Consider the following 15,076-nt stretch of genomic DNA (forward strand, 5'->3'; position numbering starts at 1 on the left):
ACTATGGTATTTGTGATATTGATATATTGTTAACATATCCGCGGTTGGTATTGTGATTAGATACATTGTTGGCGTATTCCCTCGTGGTACTTGTGATATTAAACTTGGTTATTGATACTTGATGTATGGATTTGCATGCATTCTCACACATTCATGATGCATGGCCAATAGCCGGTAATTATCCGGTATCGTTGATTGAGTGAACTGATGCTGATGAACTATTTTACTTGAGTGATTGTTAAAGGGTAATGTTCGATATTGTCATACCGATGAGAATCCCCTCGTGGGCAAAGATCCGGCACAGGTGGCACTTAGACTTCGATTGTGAGGAGGCTGATGTTCGATGGTTATATTCGGGCATCGTTGTTGCATGGCCGATTCCAATGCTGTCCCGGAATCGTTGTTAGTGCATGGACTCCATGTGTCCCCCAGGGTGGTGCTGGTGAGAATCCCCCTGTGGGCAAAGATCCGGGATCCCGTCTGTCTGTTGGGCAAAGATTCGAGACCGGTGGCACTTAAACTTCGCTAGTCATGCTGGGTTGTGCTATCGAGACGTCGATATTTCCGTCCGGAGTACATGTGTACACCTCATTGGCATGGCATGGAATTGCATCCATACATCCTACATTGCATTGCATCCATACATCTTGCATTGCATTATGGCGTGTTGAGATGATTTGGTGTTTACTTGTGATAATTGGATTCAGATTGATTTATTAAACTTGGCATATTTGGGATTAGATGCTTTACTCAGGCAATGACGTGTACTTAGATCTGGATTTATTGATTGAACCTGTCGAGGTATCCTATAGACCGCCCGTAAGATCAGTTATATGTTTAGTCTCTATGTGATATAGGATATCGAGTGTCTTAATGATGAGTTGACTACTAGACTGGAATGATCGAGTTAATGATTATGTGAGTTTTGATATCGTTGTGAGCTTGACTGGTGAATTATTACAGTGAAATTGATGCTTAAGGGTATTGATATACATTGTGTGGTAGATAGCCATATGACTTGATTGGGTTGTTATCATGTTTATCTGTGAATTCTTTTGCTGATATGTGTTACTAACCATTGTCGGCCTATGATACTTACTCAGTAAGCGTGGTTTGGACTGATATTACACTTGCTACACCCTTTTTGGGGTGTAGACTTACTTCAGGTGATTGATTGAAGGATATGTGGAAATACGCGGTGCCTATCTAGAAGACCTCCTCCCATTTCATTTCGGGATGAAGATTGAGTCTTAGAATGTAGTGGTAATCTAAAATCATTAGTTGCTCTTGTACTAGTCTAGACCAAGTCACAGGAAGTGAATCGAGTCTGTATATGTTACATCATTGTAATTTTATTAAATCTTAAGTTTATTGAATATATTATGAAGTTTTCGCTGAATTTTTAAGTATCTATTGATTTAAATGAATCGCCTTTACTTAATTGATGTGTAATCAATGAGAGGGTTCGCCTACCAAGGTGGGAAAGGTAGGTTCTCGTGCGACCCCCAAATGTGTCGTGACATCAAACTATCTATTTTCAGCTTGCAAATACTGGATTCACAAGCACAAAAGACACCTTGGAGGAATCGGCACCAACTGAAGAATATCTACCCAATCAACCTATATGGGATATCTATAGTCTGCCCACCACCACCATTTTGGGGAGTATATCCACCAACTCCATCACCACCATCACTATCATCTCTTCTTTTATCAGCAAGACATTCCGCTGCTTATCTTATAACATCAACAACAGTATTAATATCAACACCATCACCTACACCATCACCATCACCATCACCATCACCAACATCATTACCAATACCAACACCAACATCAACATCAACATCAACATCAATATCAACATCAACATCAACATCACCATCACCATCACTGCCATCAATAACACCAACCCTTATGATGGATGTAGCTCCAGTCAATTCTTCTTTTATCTGATCAATCAATTCATCAGGCACAGATTCCCCAAGCCCTAAACTAACAAGATATGGCCTGTGCAACTCTGGTTTTGTCAGGATAAACCGAGTGTGTACAACCTACAACAAACGAATCGATATATTCAAATAGTTAGAAGAATTTACAAGATGTTATAATAGGTTGACAAATTAACAATTTAACATTTAACTTGATCTATTGCAGCATGTGTCAAGCTTGTTCAATATGTTCCAACAAGTGTGTAATCTATTGCAACAACCCCCACATATGTTCCAACAACCTCCTAGGTTGTTGCAGCATATTCTTTAGCTGTTGGAAAAACCAAAATAGTTGTTGCAGCTTCCTCTGCAACTGTTCTGATATTTTCCAACAGATTGTGGATCTGTTACAACAACTGAATTAGTTGTTCCAACATTTTAGAAGTTGTTGCAATATATTCACTATCTCTTGGAAAATATCTAAACAGTTGTTGCAGCTTCCTCAACAACTATTTTGATTTTTCCAACATATTTTGAAGTTGTTGCAGCAAATAAATGTATCAGTTGCAACAAGTAGTTACTTGTTATAAAACTATTCAGGGATATTTTCCAACACATTCTAACTTACTGCTTCCTTCGGGTTAAAAGGATCAAGATTCATTTTTTTGTTGCTATTTTTGACAGTCAACTATCTAAGGATCCTTGGAAAATAAACTTCTTCCAAGTAGTCCCTGACTTGACTCCGGAGGTGAGGAATGGCTTCAAATGCCCAAGCCTAGAAAAAATTATGCCACTAAAAATCAGAATAATCAATGAAGGAAAAGAATTAAAAAGATAAAACGTTGAAGAAAGAAAGTTTACCATGAAGGCCCAAGGGAAGGATGTTGGAAGTCTTCACATTAGGGTTCAAAGCTTTCGACAAATATTCAGCAGTCAACTTAAAACTTTTATGACCCCGTGGATAGTTATTGAATGCCTCATGATCCTCCGAGAGTTTAATCAAACTAAGTTGTATATTATTCTTTACATCCTTTGCCCAAATAATAGAATGCACAAACCAAACTAAGCACAATGACTCCTTGTGCTTTCTTGACATAGTTTTTGACTTCAAGTCTTCTAGCAAATTCTCTACCTTGTAGCTTTTTCCAACAACATCCACTAAATCAAAATCATCATCAACCTTGGCTTTGCATTTCTTGCCTTTCTTGGCTGCCTTGGATGACTTGCGTGTCTTGGCTCCCTTCTTTAATGTAACTGTAGGAAGAAGCTGAGAAGGAGCATGACATCTCAGTCCGGTGATTATGGCAAACTCCTTGATGCCAAAACAAACTGGCATGTTGCGGTAGTTTATCCATATCTCATCAGTTTGGCTACAAATAATTCTTCGTTTGAGAAGACCATACACAATGGTCATTTGAAACTTTGCATTGTTGTCCTCAGGCAAATCTAGATACATCCCAAAACATTTGGCCTCGAAGAAATCCTCCAGGTCCTCCTCTTGAAGTATCTTCCTAAAGTAATCAAAGGGCTTGCCCACGATTGATTTTACAACAAGACCACCATTCAAATCACCTAGTTTATCCATCGGCATCTACACACGGAGCTTCTCAATACTGAAAGTTTTGACAACTTCATCAGTGGAAGGTCTGTCAATATCAATCCCAATAGAAGACTCAACAGTCCCGGTCGTCGACCTTTCAAAAGAAGCAGTTTTATCCTCTTCATTTTCTTCTTCAGATTCTTCATTATCATCATTATTTTCATCATTATCATCATCATCTTCGTCTTCTTCTTCTTCTTCATCATCTATTTGATCTTCTTTACTTTATTGGCTAGAAACTCCTGCTTGAGAATTTTCTTGTTCAACATTTTGTTCATAAAGAATATTGCCTGTTCAGCAAGATCATCTAATGATGCCCCCTTGGCTCTTTTACTAACTGTAGATGACTCCTCCCGTTTTCTTTTTCGTGGAGATATTTTGCACACAAGAGATAAACAAAAACACTTTCAATTGATTTGTGCATCATTCAAAGTAAACAAATAATGAATTTTTACAACAGCTGAAGCATATGTTGCAACAAATGTGTAATATATTAGAACAACTCCATCATCTGTTCCAACAACTTCATCAGTTGTTGCAAGAGATTAGATATTTGTTGGAAAATATCAATACAGTTATTGTAGCTTCCTCAGCAACTATATTGATTATTTCCAACAGCTGGATAATTTGTTACAACAACTAGTGAAGTTGTTGGAACATATGATTGAGTTATTCCAACAGACTAATCTGTTGGAAACCACAAAACAGTTGCCGCAGCTTCCTCAGCAACTATTTTGACAATTTCCAACAGATTTTGAATCTGTTGCAATAGCAGATTCACTTGCTGCAACAACCTCAACAACTGTTTGGGTTTTTACCAGCGGTTTAGCATTCCGTTGCAACAGATTACTCAGCTGTTGGATAAAAACAAAAAAAAGGCAAGACCCTTTTTCCTAAGCCTTACAAGGATAGCAACAGGACAACGACATCTATTTCACTATCAATAATATCAGTGTATTGCAAACACACAACCGTAAAAAAATTGAACAAAATACACACCATTAAAGACACACCCTACCCATGTTCTTCCCCTTCTTCTTTAACCAAAATTCATCATTTTCATACTTTATTTCAAAACCCTAACTTTTGAACCAGAAAAAACATCGATTTCACTACAAACACACAACCATCACTAGTTAAACAAAATACACCAACATCAACTGTCAAACAAGTGCTGAAGTTGCTGCAACAACTTACTCAGCTGTTGGAAAAAATCTCAAAAAAAAAAAATCAAACCCTTTTTCAAAACCCCAAGGAGAACAAGAACACAAACAGTACCAAAAACCATAATTTCACAACCACATACACTATTTAAAAACACAAAACCCCCCAACAAGTAGAACAAATAGAGCAAATAAGGGTTTTGTCAAGCCCAACAAGTCCTTTTTTCGAACTCCTAAAGAGAACGAGAATACAAACAACAGCCAAAACCAAAATTTCACAACCATATACACTATTTACAAACACACAAACCCTAACAAGTCGAACAAATACAACAAATAAGGGTTTCTCAAGTATTGAACAACAAAATAAACAACATTGAGGACAAACCCATGTTATTCTTCTTCTTCTTCTTCTTCTTCTTTGACCAAAATCATCATTTTCGCACTTTGATTTCAAAACCCTAACTTTAAAAGAGGAAAAACTTGAGCGACTTTATTTGAGAGAAATAAACAGTAGCAATGAAGACAGAGAGAAATGAGAGCAGTAGTTCATTGATTTTGCTTTTGAAGAGGTTGATGACTGTTTGAAGAAGCACGGTCGAGTCACAGTTGAGTTCAATTCATGCCCGTCTTTAAAAAAGCAGTTGAGTCGATCGTGTGTTTTGAATGAGAGCTTTGGGATTTGATATGGACCGATGTTGAGTTTGAAATAAATAAGAGTTGGATTAAATGGATTGGGGTCTTTCTTGTATTTTATAAAAGATTAAGAAGTTTGGAAAAATACATTTTCAACCCCAATTTTCTTAATCCCAAATTTAATTGGGTTTTGACTTGATGTCGTCCCCACAAGTCACCTGTGGTAATTTCACAACTTAAAAGTCACCTTTAGTTAAATTTTCGCTGTTTGGTGGATTGTAATGTATTATGTACTCTACTCTTGATTGGCGCTTTCGCTTTTTGAAAGTCAAACGAATTGTTTCTTGATCGTAATTTGTTCATATACCTTTTAAATATTTTAAATTATTAATTATGATGACTTATAATATTTTTTACGTAGTTTCCAAACATGTAAATTTTATTTTGAAAATATTAAAATTCTATATTCAAACATACGATCAACATTAAGAAGTTTGACTCTCGAAAAGCGAAAAATTGACAATCTTTTTGGGACGGATGGAGTATTATATTGTATTAATATATCCTATTGGCTTTTGAATTGAGCCATGAATTGTGTAAAATCCTCATTATTATCAGGATCTTGAGATTTGCCTTCTAGATATGTTTGTGCTTCATTTACATCATCGTCTGCATCATCATTTTCATTATCTGTGGTATTTGTGGTCCTTGGTTACATTACAATTAAGGGTTGCCAACTAAATGCTACCTCTTCAAAATTTGCCCTTATATTTGTCTTTCTTGTTTCATCTACTATAAGATATTATAAAAATATTCAGGCACTTTAAGGCCTTTTTTTGTAATACAAAATCCCTTATATTCATGTTATACTATACTCACGGATCATGTTTACAAGTCATGTTTATGAATTAAGTTTACAAGTCATGCTTACAAGCCATGTTATACAGATCGTTGGCTCAGATGCCACCTATGTCCATGTTCATGTTTTAGGAAGTAGTATAGGTTTACCGAGAAGGCTCAAATAGCCTGAAACTGCTCATGCCAATTGTCACACCCCAAGCCCGGAAGGGCATGGCCGGCACTCGGTGCCATACTCGGCCCGAGCGAACCATACTAAGCTTGAATCTATAGAGGGATAACCTTCAAGTTAGACCGACAAGGTCTAACTGTAACAGAGAATACCAATGGGGCCGACAAGGCCACACAAGAAGTATCCACAACGCTTTGTCATCAAGACTCATATATATATATATATATATATATACACACACACACACACATATATATATATAGATATACACATTTGCTATGCCGACCGACGAAGTCGTCATCCGTCCGACAACACCAAAATAAGTATATAAAGGGCCGGTAAGGCCAAGACTCTACTACTATACAGGACACGTCTACAAGTCTCTACTGAGTACACAGCTGTATCATAGTCGGGACAGGGCCCAACGTACCCATCTCATATATACATAGCAAAAGAAGACTTTGAGTAGACCTAGCAACTCTAGAAAGAATGGAGCTTACTAGTCAGCTGATCTCTTGTCTCATCTAATGAGGAGGTCTATCTGGCTGTCTATCAGAATCTGCAGGCATGAATGCAGCGGCCCCGGCAAAAGAGATGTCAGTACGAATAATGTACTGAATATGTAAGGCAAGATAACAACTGAAATGAAATAACAAGTTGTACTCTGGATATATCAAGAAAGGATCTGGAGGTTCTCTACCTAGGTTGCCTCTCATCTGAGGCAAGATAACATAACTCTATAGATATAACTGCATGACTCGAGAGCCAGGCATAGATAACTCCATGACGCATAGGCCAGGTGTAACTAACTCCGTGAACCGTAGGTCAGGTATGCGCAACTCCGTAACCTGTTGGTCCAGCAACAACTCCATGACCTGCAGGCCAGGTGTATACATATATATCATGAAAATTCGAAAGCAACATAATGGCCTATAAGCAACATATGCACTAGTTATATCTTCTGTCATTCTATTATCTTATATAGCTCGACTATTCTTATACTCGTTCCTAAATAGGGAGGAGTATTACAATAAGGTCATGTTAATCCAAGTATAATCTTCGTGAATAGCACATCCTTGTGCGAATAGTCAAAGGTGGCTCAATCGTAGGAATCATGCCAATGAAAAGAAGGAATAGCCTTAACATACCTAGTAGATTAACGGCTCAAGAACTTAAGTCGTATCTACTCCTATTCCTATATGATAACAATAATGATACTATCGTTAACCATACGAACGATTCTCTTAATCGTATAACGAAAATTAAACTTATCCTAAAACAAAATGGACAGCATCTCCCCCGTTCTTCTCATTTCCCCCAACTCCATATATCAATAACAACAACCAGAACAATCCAACAAGTATGTACATCAATAACAAGATACCATGTAGCAACAAGAAGTCATAAACATTTCACGACGAGCGACAAGCCCGGATATGATTATCAAATACACTTCTCCAATCTTTTCTTTCTTTCAAATGCATAACAATGACAACAACAACAACAATATACTCAAGTTACTCCAATAATTTCCAGCCACAACACAACTTAGAATATTACCAAATAGCCGATACAACAACAACAATGTCAAAATATGATTTCCCGCTATTAATTCCATATTTCTCACCCCCCAATTTAACTATGACCCAGACAAACTTAAATATATCAAGAATAGGAGAATTCTTACTTTACTTTTAAAAAAGCCCGGGTTCAACAACACGACCAAATGGAACAACGAAATCGAAGCGGGTCACCGGGTTCAACAACACAACCAAATAGAACAACGAGATCGAAGCGGTGAGCCGTATGTTGTTCTTGCCGAGAATTAAACTTTGATTTCATGAGATCTTCATGTATCTACGTAGAGGGAGTTTATCTTGTTGTATATATGCATGTCCATTGAAATAAAGTTGCTGTAAGTTTTCTTAGAACTTAATATAAGAGAAGTAAAGAAATAGATCGCCCCATATTTTTCTACGTTAGGAAATACGGTAGATATGAGATTCAATACCTACTTTCCTTAAATGAGACTTTTGTTCTCAAAGAACAAGACTTGATGTACATCTTGCAAATGGAGTCACTACAAGAGAACAGACTATTAGCTAGGGATTTTAGCTAGGAAATCCATATCCATAGCCTATATTCAGCATTAGCTAGGTATTTAGCTAGGAAAATCTCATTTCCTTGCAAAAAAAATCGACCGAAAATTTAGTCAGAATATAGCTAGGAATTAGCTAGGGCCAATTCCTAGCTAAAATTTAGCTAGAACATTTTCCTAGCAAAATCTGTAGCTAATTTTTAGCGGAAATTCTAATTTGGCGCTAATTTTCTTTTTCCAAATGATTGTGGTTTAGCTAGGATACAATCTGTGGCTAATCCCTAGCAATATGTTAGCTAGGGAAGTTTCCTAGCTAAATGTCTAGCTAAATTTTGGCGGGAATTCTATTTTGGCGCTAAAAGTTTTTCTCAAAAGATTGTGATTTAGCTAGGAACACAACCCATAGCTAATCGCTAGCTAAAAAGTAGCTAGGACATTTCCTTGCCAAATTTAGAGCTAAACTTTAGCAGGATTTCTAAGATAATGCTATTTTTTGGTCAATTCTTTTTAGTTGGGATGAACTCCATAACTAATCTCTAACAAATTATTATTATTATTATTATTATTATTATTATTATTATTATTATTATTATTATTATTATTATTATTGTTATTATTATTATTATTATTATTATTATTATTATTATTATTATTATTATTATTATATTGAAATTATTATAAAGAAAAAATGTATAGACGACGATAATACGAGTTCAATAACCATTTTTGGATTTCTCATTGAAACTTACTATATTTCTCTATATCTACTCCATTCATTCTAATATATGTGCGGTGTTTGATAGGGAAAGGACTTTAAAAAAGAACTAAGGATTTATGATTTTTTTCCGTCTAAAACAAGCCATAGACATTACGAGGATAAATCATCTCATCAAGGAAAAAATAAGAAGTTTAAAGTTAGTTTATTTTAAATATAAGATAGTGTAATAATTATAGGGAAAAACTAATAAACGAAAAGTGTGTCGCGTAAATTGGATAAGTTAATTCTTTAAATCTATTTATTTGTTTTTTTTTTTTATGTTGAATCTTTTGGTTTGTTCCGTGTTGTAATTTTGTGTTTATTCTCTTTAACGTCTGTAGTTTGTATAATTCACACTAAAGTAGGAAAAGGAAAAAAAAAAGAAATAAAACGAAAAATATAAAAATATGGAACAAAGACCCCGATCCCCTTAACCCGTCGAACCCTTTTATCTTTGAATCCCCAATATTGCTCCTTTTGTCCACCACTAGAACCACTTCAATCTACGACGGCTTTAATACAACGGTTTAGTCTTGCCAGCATGGGTTCGTTGCCATACACTTGTTGTCAGGGGGTGACACTACAGTATGCGAGATGGAAGTATATCGTGAGGGCTATGTTTGGCAATGTCATGAGACAATCGTGAGCATATTATGAAAGACACACATGATAAAGACCAAGGACTTAAGAGCTTCCTTACTGCGCAAATAGCAAGCAATGTGCGCAGGTACAAGGTAAATGTCAAATTTGAGGATTAGAGTATGTGCGCGAGAGCGATACTTAGTGCCAGACGAGGGACTGACATGGCCGTACTCAACCATTGGTGCGTGCACGAACAAAACCCAACATATGAAATGCACCATATGAATATGTCAACAAGTCAAGGCTAAAGCCTTGGAATCAAGGGGAGGGGGAGAAGGGCGCAGTTGAAGCTAAGCCTCTAAGGAAAGCTTCATCATAAGTGTTCATAACAATTTTTTTGGAATGTCATTGCGGAGATCGTATCAAAGCAAAGATACGTGTTCTTAATGCTAATCAAATTTCCTAATCAACGTCTATGCTACTATTTTTGTTCCCGGGGAGGTGATGTGGTGTATGTTATTTGCAGATGATATAGTTTTGATTGACAAGATGCGTAGTGGAGTTAACGATAGGTTGAAAGTTTTGAGAACAACCTTAGAATCGAAAGGTTTCAAGTTAAGCAGGACTAAGACTGAGTACATGGAGTGCAAGTTCAGTAACGTGATGTAATAGACAGATGTGGAAGTGAAGATCGAAGCACAAGCTATACCCAAAAGAGGAAGTTCTACAGAGTGGTAGTTAGACTAGTATAGTTGTATGGGGCAAAATGCTGACCAGTCAAGAACGTTCACGTTCAGAAGATGAAGGTAGCGGAGACGCGGATGCTCAGATGGATGTGTGGTCATATCAGGAGAGATATGATTAGGAATGAAAATATACGGGACAAGGTCTGAGTGGCCTCTGTAGCGGACAAGATGAGGGAAATGAGACTGAGATGGTTCAGACATGTAAAGAGGATGTATGAGAGATAGGCGGTCGTAGGAATTAGGAGAGGTAGAGGTAGGCCGGAGAAGAACTGGGGGGAGGTGATTAGACAGGACATGACACAACTTCAGCTGATTGATGGCATGACCTTAGATAGTAAGCTTTGGAGGTCGAGGACTAAAATAGAAAGTTAGTAGGTAGTTGAGTTTCGTTGCGCTGTGTGTGAGGGAGGTAGGGGCTAGCCTTTCCATCCTCTCTCTCCTTTTCGTAGTGGTATTATTTTGGTATCGCGTAGATCATTATCCTTATGTGGGTGTGTATTACTATGTGTTGCTCCATTTCTTTTATATCTTGATATTTCACTATCTTATTTCTCTTACGATCCCGCATTAACTATATTTCTTTTGAGCTGAGGGTCTATCGAAAACAGCCTCTCTACCCCATAAAGGTAGAGGAAGGTCCGCGTACATCTTACCCTTCCCAGACCCCACTTGTGCGATTACACTGGGCATGTTGTTATTGTTGAATATTACATTTAAACATAACACATTATTTTTCAATGGCACTCTCTACAAATGAAAAAAGTATTTTGCTTGAATTCGGAAGTCCGAAATTTTAATCACATAATAACTAAGAAATTTCCTGAATTATCCCTACAAAAATGCATTAATTTGGGAAATTGCCCGCCAAAACTCTAGCTACTTTTTAGCGGGATTTGGAAGTAAAATATTTTTTTTTTTCAAAAAATTCAGCCTAGCTAGCGATAATGTATAGCTAATTTCTAGTAAATTAAAAGTCAGTATTTATTCTTACTAGTTAAATCCCTAAATTGAGCCCTTTTTCTTAATTCTTTGAAATTGGCGCTTAAAACCTTACTAATTTCATTCTAATTGAAATACTCTTTTCTCCGATCCTTGAAATCCGCTAAACACCCACGCACTCTTCCACGTCTCTTAAACACTCGAACTAGCGTCTTCCAATTCAGTAAATCGAGTTGAAATGACAACTGTTTATCGCTGTCGCTTGTAAGCTTCTGGTAAGAATTTCTCCTATACCTTCAAAGAGGTCTTCTTGTGAGTGTTCATCAATACCTTCCTCGCACTAGGATCTCTTGTGAATGTTTAATTTATTACTACTAAATAATACAAAGGGATAACTACAGATGTACCTAGGCTTCATTTTGTTCTTAGGATGAAATCAAAAGCTGCAATGATGATTAATGTGATACACTCTTGTTTTATATGATATACAAGCAAGGAACTACTTACCATATCTAAATTCATTAAATGATTAAAAAAACCACATTTCATGACAATGGCACCTTACCTGACTGATGACACTGTAAGAACATAAGCCTATGGTTAGTAAGTTTAGCATTATTGACATTTATAATACACATGGAAGAGAAGAATACTTCTACTTGATCTTAGTTAAAATTGTTATTATACTTTTTAACTAGTGTCAAGTGATTGTGAAGTATTTCCTTAATATAAGTCATACATATTACTTTTACTTGAATCATGCTTGCTCTCAGATATCTACTTCGTAATTGTTATAATATTGCATTCCAAGAAAAACAACAAGCAGACACATTTTTTATGCTTTTGGCTCCTTCACAGTGCCTTTTTCCTAGTATTGAGTGGTTTTCCTATCACCCCTTTAAGGAAATAATGAATCTGAAAAAGCTTATGCTATTATTTTGATTTGTTCATGGTTAGCAAAGTTTTGTACTAAGTTAACAATGGGAGTATTATTCCACTATTTGGTATTACTCCATGTTGCAGAATCGGGTTAACATAGTTCCGTATCTACACTATTTAGACTTTTCTTCAAGATTGTCAATATTTTGATTTAGTAATGGGCTGAAGTATTCTCCTCCAGTAGGATAGTTTTGTGCCTTATGGTCCTTAAACTTTTGAATCTGCAGATTGTGTGAAGGAGGAAAATTACTAGAGTGAATATTGTCAAGGTAAATGGAATGCTTTTAATAAATTAAGTAAACTTCTTCCGGTGCTTGCAATTTGTATTTCATTGTCTTATATCTATTGCAGAGATGGTAAATATCCAAAGGATGATGCGAAACTTATTGTTGTTCAAATTTTAAGTGTAGTGGCATTTTATCATTTTCAATGTATGCTCGAACATGACTTGAAGCACGAGGTTTATAGGAAACTTCTTACTCTCTGTAAAGACTACTTGCTTTCTATTTCATCTTGATACTGTGGTTAACAATGCTTTTAAAAGTGCCCGCCCTTTTCACCCCCTAGAAATGAAGATGCTGATACAAAGCTGTTGAGGCTTTCCGACTTTAGTATAAGTTATTGTACCAAAGCAATCAGCTAAGTCAACACACATTTTGTCAATCAGAAGAATTTTGTTCCAAATTACTGATGTCATTTTAGCGATGGGTTATTTTTTGATGTGATTTATGCTTAAAATTTCAACATTCTTGGGGAAAAGAATGGATCCATTGTTGCCTCCATATGTTGTGTGTGAATTGGGTTTCTGTATGCTGTGTATCTGGTGATTTAGTCTACAACTAAAGTATGTCACTGAAGTCGGTAAGAACTTAAGTACTTAACCTTGAGAATACTAGATCTGCTCCACAATATGATTGTGAAGTTCTAACTGGATTATATTTGCTTGCTTCTGGACCTAATTAGTTTGGTACCGAGGCACATTTGTTGTAGTAGTTATTTCTCACATTAAGTTATTAGTGTTGAGCTTCTTGTTAATTCTTCATTATACTTGGAGCGAAGTACCTCTAAGGTTTGTAATTAAATGTTTCATTGGCTTCAATATTTCCCCACTGTCACTTATTTCGGTTGTTTGTTGGTTTTGTTCTGAAATAAACTAGTTACAATTACCCATAGATGATGATCTATCATGAAACAATCCTTCTTCTGTTTTTTCAAGGGCTTGTACCGGAGAAAAAGTGTAAAACAAATCCGAGTCTAGTAGTCATCTGTCAATTCCAGCCAAACATGTGATCTCTGAATTATTAATTCAAGTTTTACCAGTCATATTTCAGTTAAACGCTCAGCAGAGCCAGATCTAGAGCTCACTCTTGATGCTCCAAAGTCGTTGGATAATCAAAGATATCATACTGGTGTTACTTTCTTGTCTGCTATGTTTTGTAGAAAAACTTATTTTTCTTTACTTAACTGACCTGTGTTGCTCTCTTTCCCCAGCTTTTTGCCTCTCAAATGGGTTCGAAATCTCTTTATGAATAATAAGTGGGTGCAAGTGATGGTTCATATATAGGTGCTCTTAGAAACTGTTTAATATTAAGCCATGTTGTATTCAAGCACTGTTGACTTTATTTTTGTTAGTTGATATAGTAATTAATTACCTTAGTTTTGTTTGCAGATTCATTGTAAAGAATAAAAAGAGGCGAGTTTGAATTGTACACCAAGGAAATGAAGATAGTGTTGAAGTCGAGGAGGTAAAGAAGGAAAGACAATGACAATAAATGGAGACAATGGTTGTGGTTTCCCTTCGGATCAACCTTACTATACTGGGAATTAATGTTATTAGACGTGTATTATCTCATTTGTAAACACGTTCGTCATCTTTTTGAGATGAATGGTACAGTTTGAGACATTTGTACAAGATTTATATATAAATATTTCGCTACCAATGATTTTTTTGCAACCGATAAATATCGCTTTGAGACATTATAGCTACTTTCCTCTCATCTCTTATTTTCTCTCTCCCTCTCATAAGTAGTAAGTGACCTCCTCCCCCCCCAACCCCCACCCCACCCACCCCAACCGACACCGGCGACCACCACCACCGGGCCCGGCCGTATCTCTTTCTCTCTCTCCTCTGTTCTCTCTTTTCTCTCCTTTTTTTTTTCCCCTCCTATACTGCGACCGCACCAGTAGGTTTTCGGCACTTCGCACCGGTGGTGAACAGTGATTCCGGTCGGTGAACGGATTCCGGCCGATGAACGCATTTTCCGCAGAACAATGTTTCCGGCGGCAAACGAGAGATTTCTCGGTGGTGAACAAGTTTTACTTACTTGGAGTTGGTACCTCCTAATAGCCCATTTCCGTCACTTAGCCTTATAAATTTTGCCAGTAAATTTTTGCTTGCTTGCCTAATTGAATACCTATTTCTTTGCTTATAGACTATTACTAACGTGTGCTCTAGTATTGATCTTTCGTTTGTCTTAGATTAACCTTTCACTAGCGTATATTTGCTTTCATGGGCTTTGAAGTAGGGATGGTAGACTAGGTCATGTTCTCGGTTGGGATCGGGGACTAGGGTTGGGGAGCTAAGGGAGTTGAGGGAGCCTCTAGATTGAGAGTAGGGTCTTGGAATATTGGGACTTTATCGGGAAAGTCCATAGA

The 15,076-nt window shown here is 36.7% G+C and overlaps 1 long non-coding RNA gene across 1 annotated transcript; it reads left to right on the forward strand.

Annotated features, from left to right (window-relative positions):
- The first annotated feature begins 11,675 nt into the window (after window positions 1-11,675).
- On the forward strand, window positions 11,676-14,265 carry LOC132051238 (uncharacterized). The gene is made up of 3 exons (XR_009413636.1): window positions 11,676-11,757; window positions 12,649-12,690; window positions 14,091-14,265. It is a non-coding gene; the product is annotated as an uncharacterized LOC132051238 (long non-coding RNA).
- Window positions 14,266-15,076: the final 811 nt, after the last annotated feature.

This window comes from Lycium ferocissimum, chromosome 3 (genome assembly GCF_029784015.1).
Source record: "Lycium ferocissimum isolate CSIRO_LF1 chromosome 3, AGI_CSIRO_Lferr_CH_V1, whole genome shotgun sequence".
NCBI classification, from domain to species: Eukaryota; Viridiplantae; Streptophyta; class Magnoliopsida; order Solanales; family Solanaceae; genus Lycium; species Lycium ferocissimum.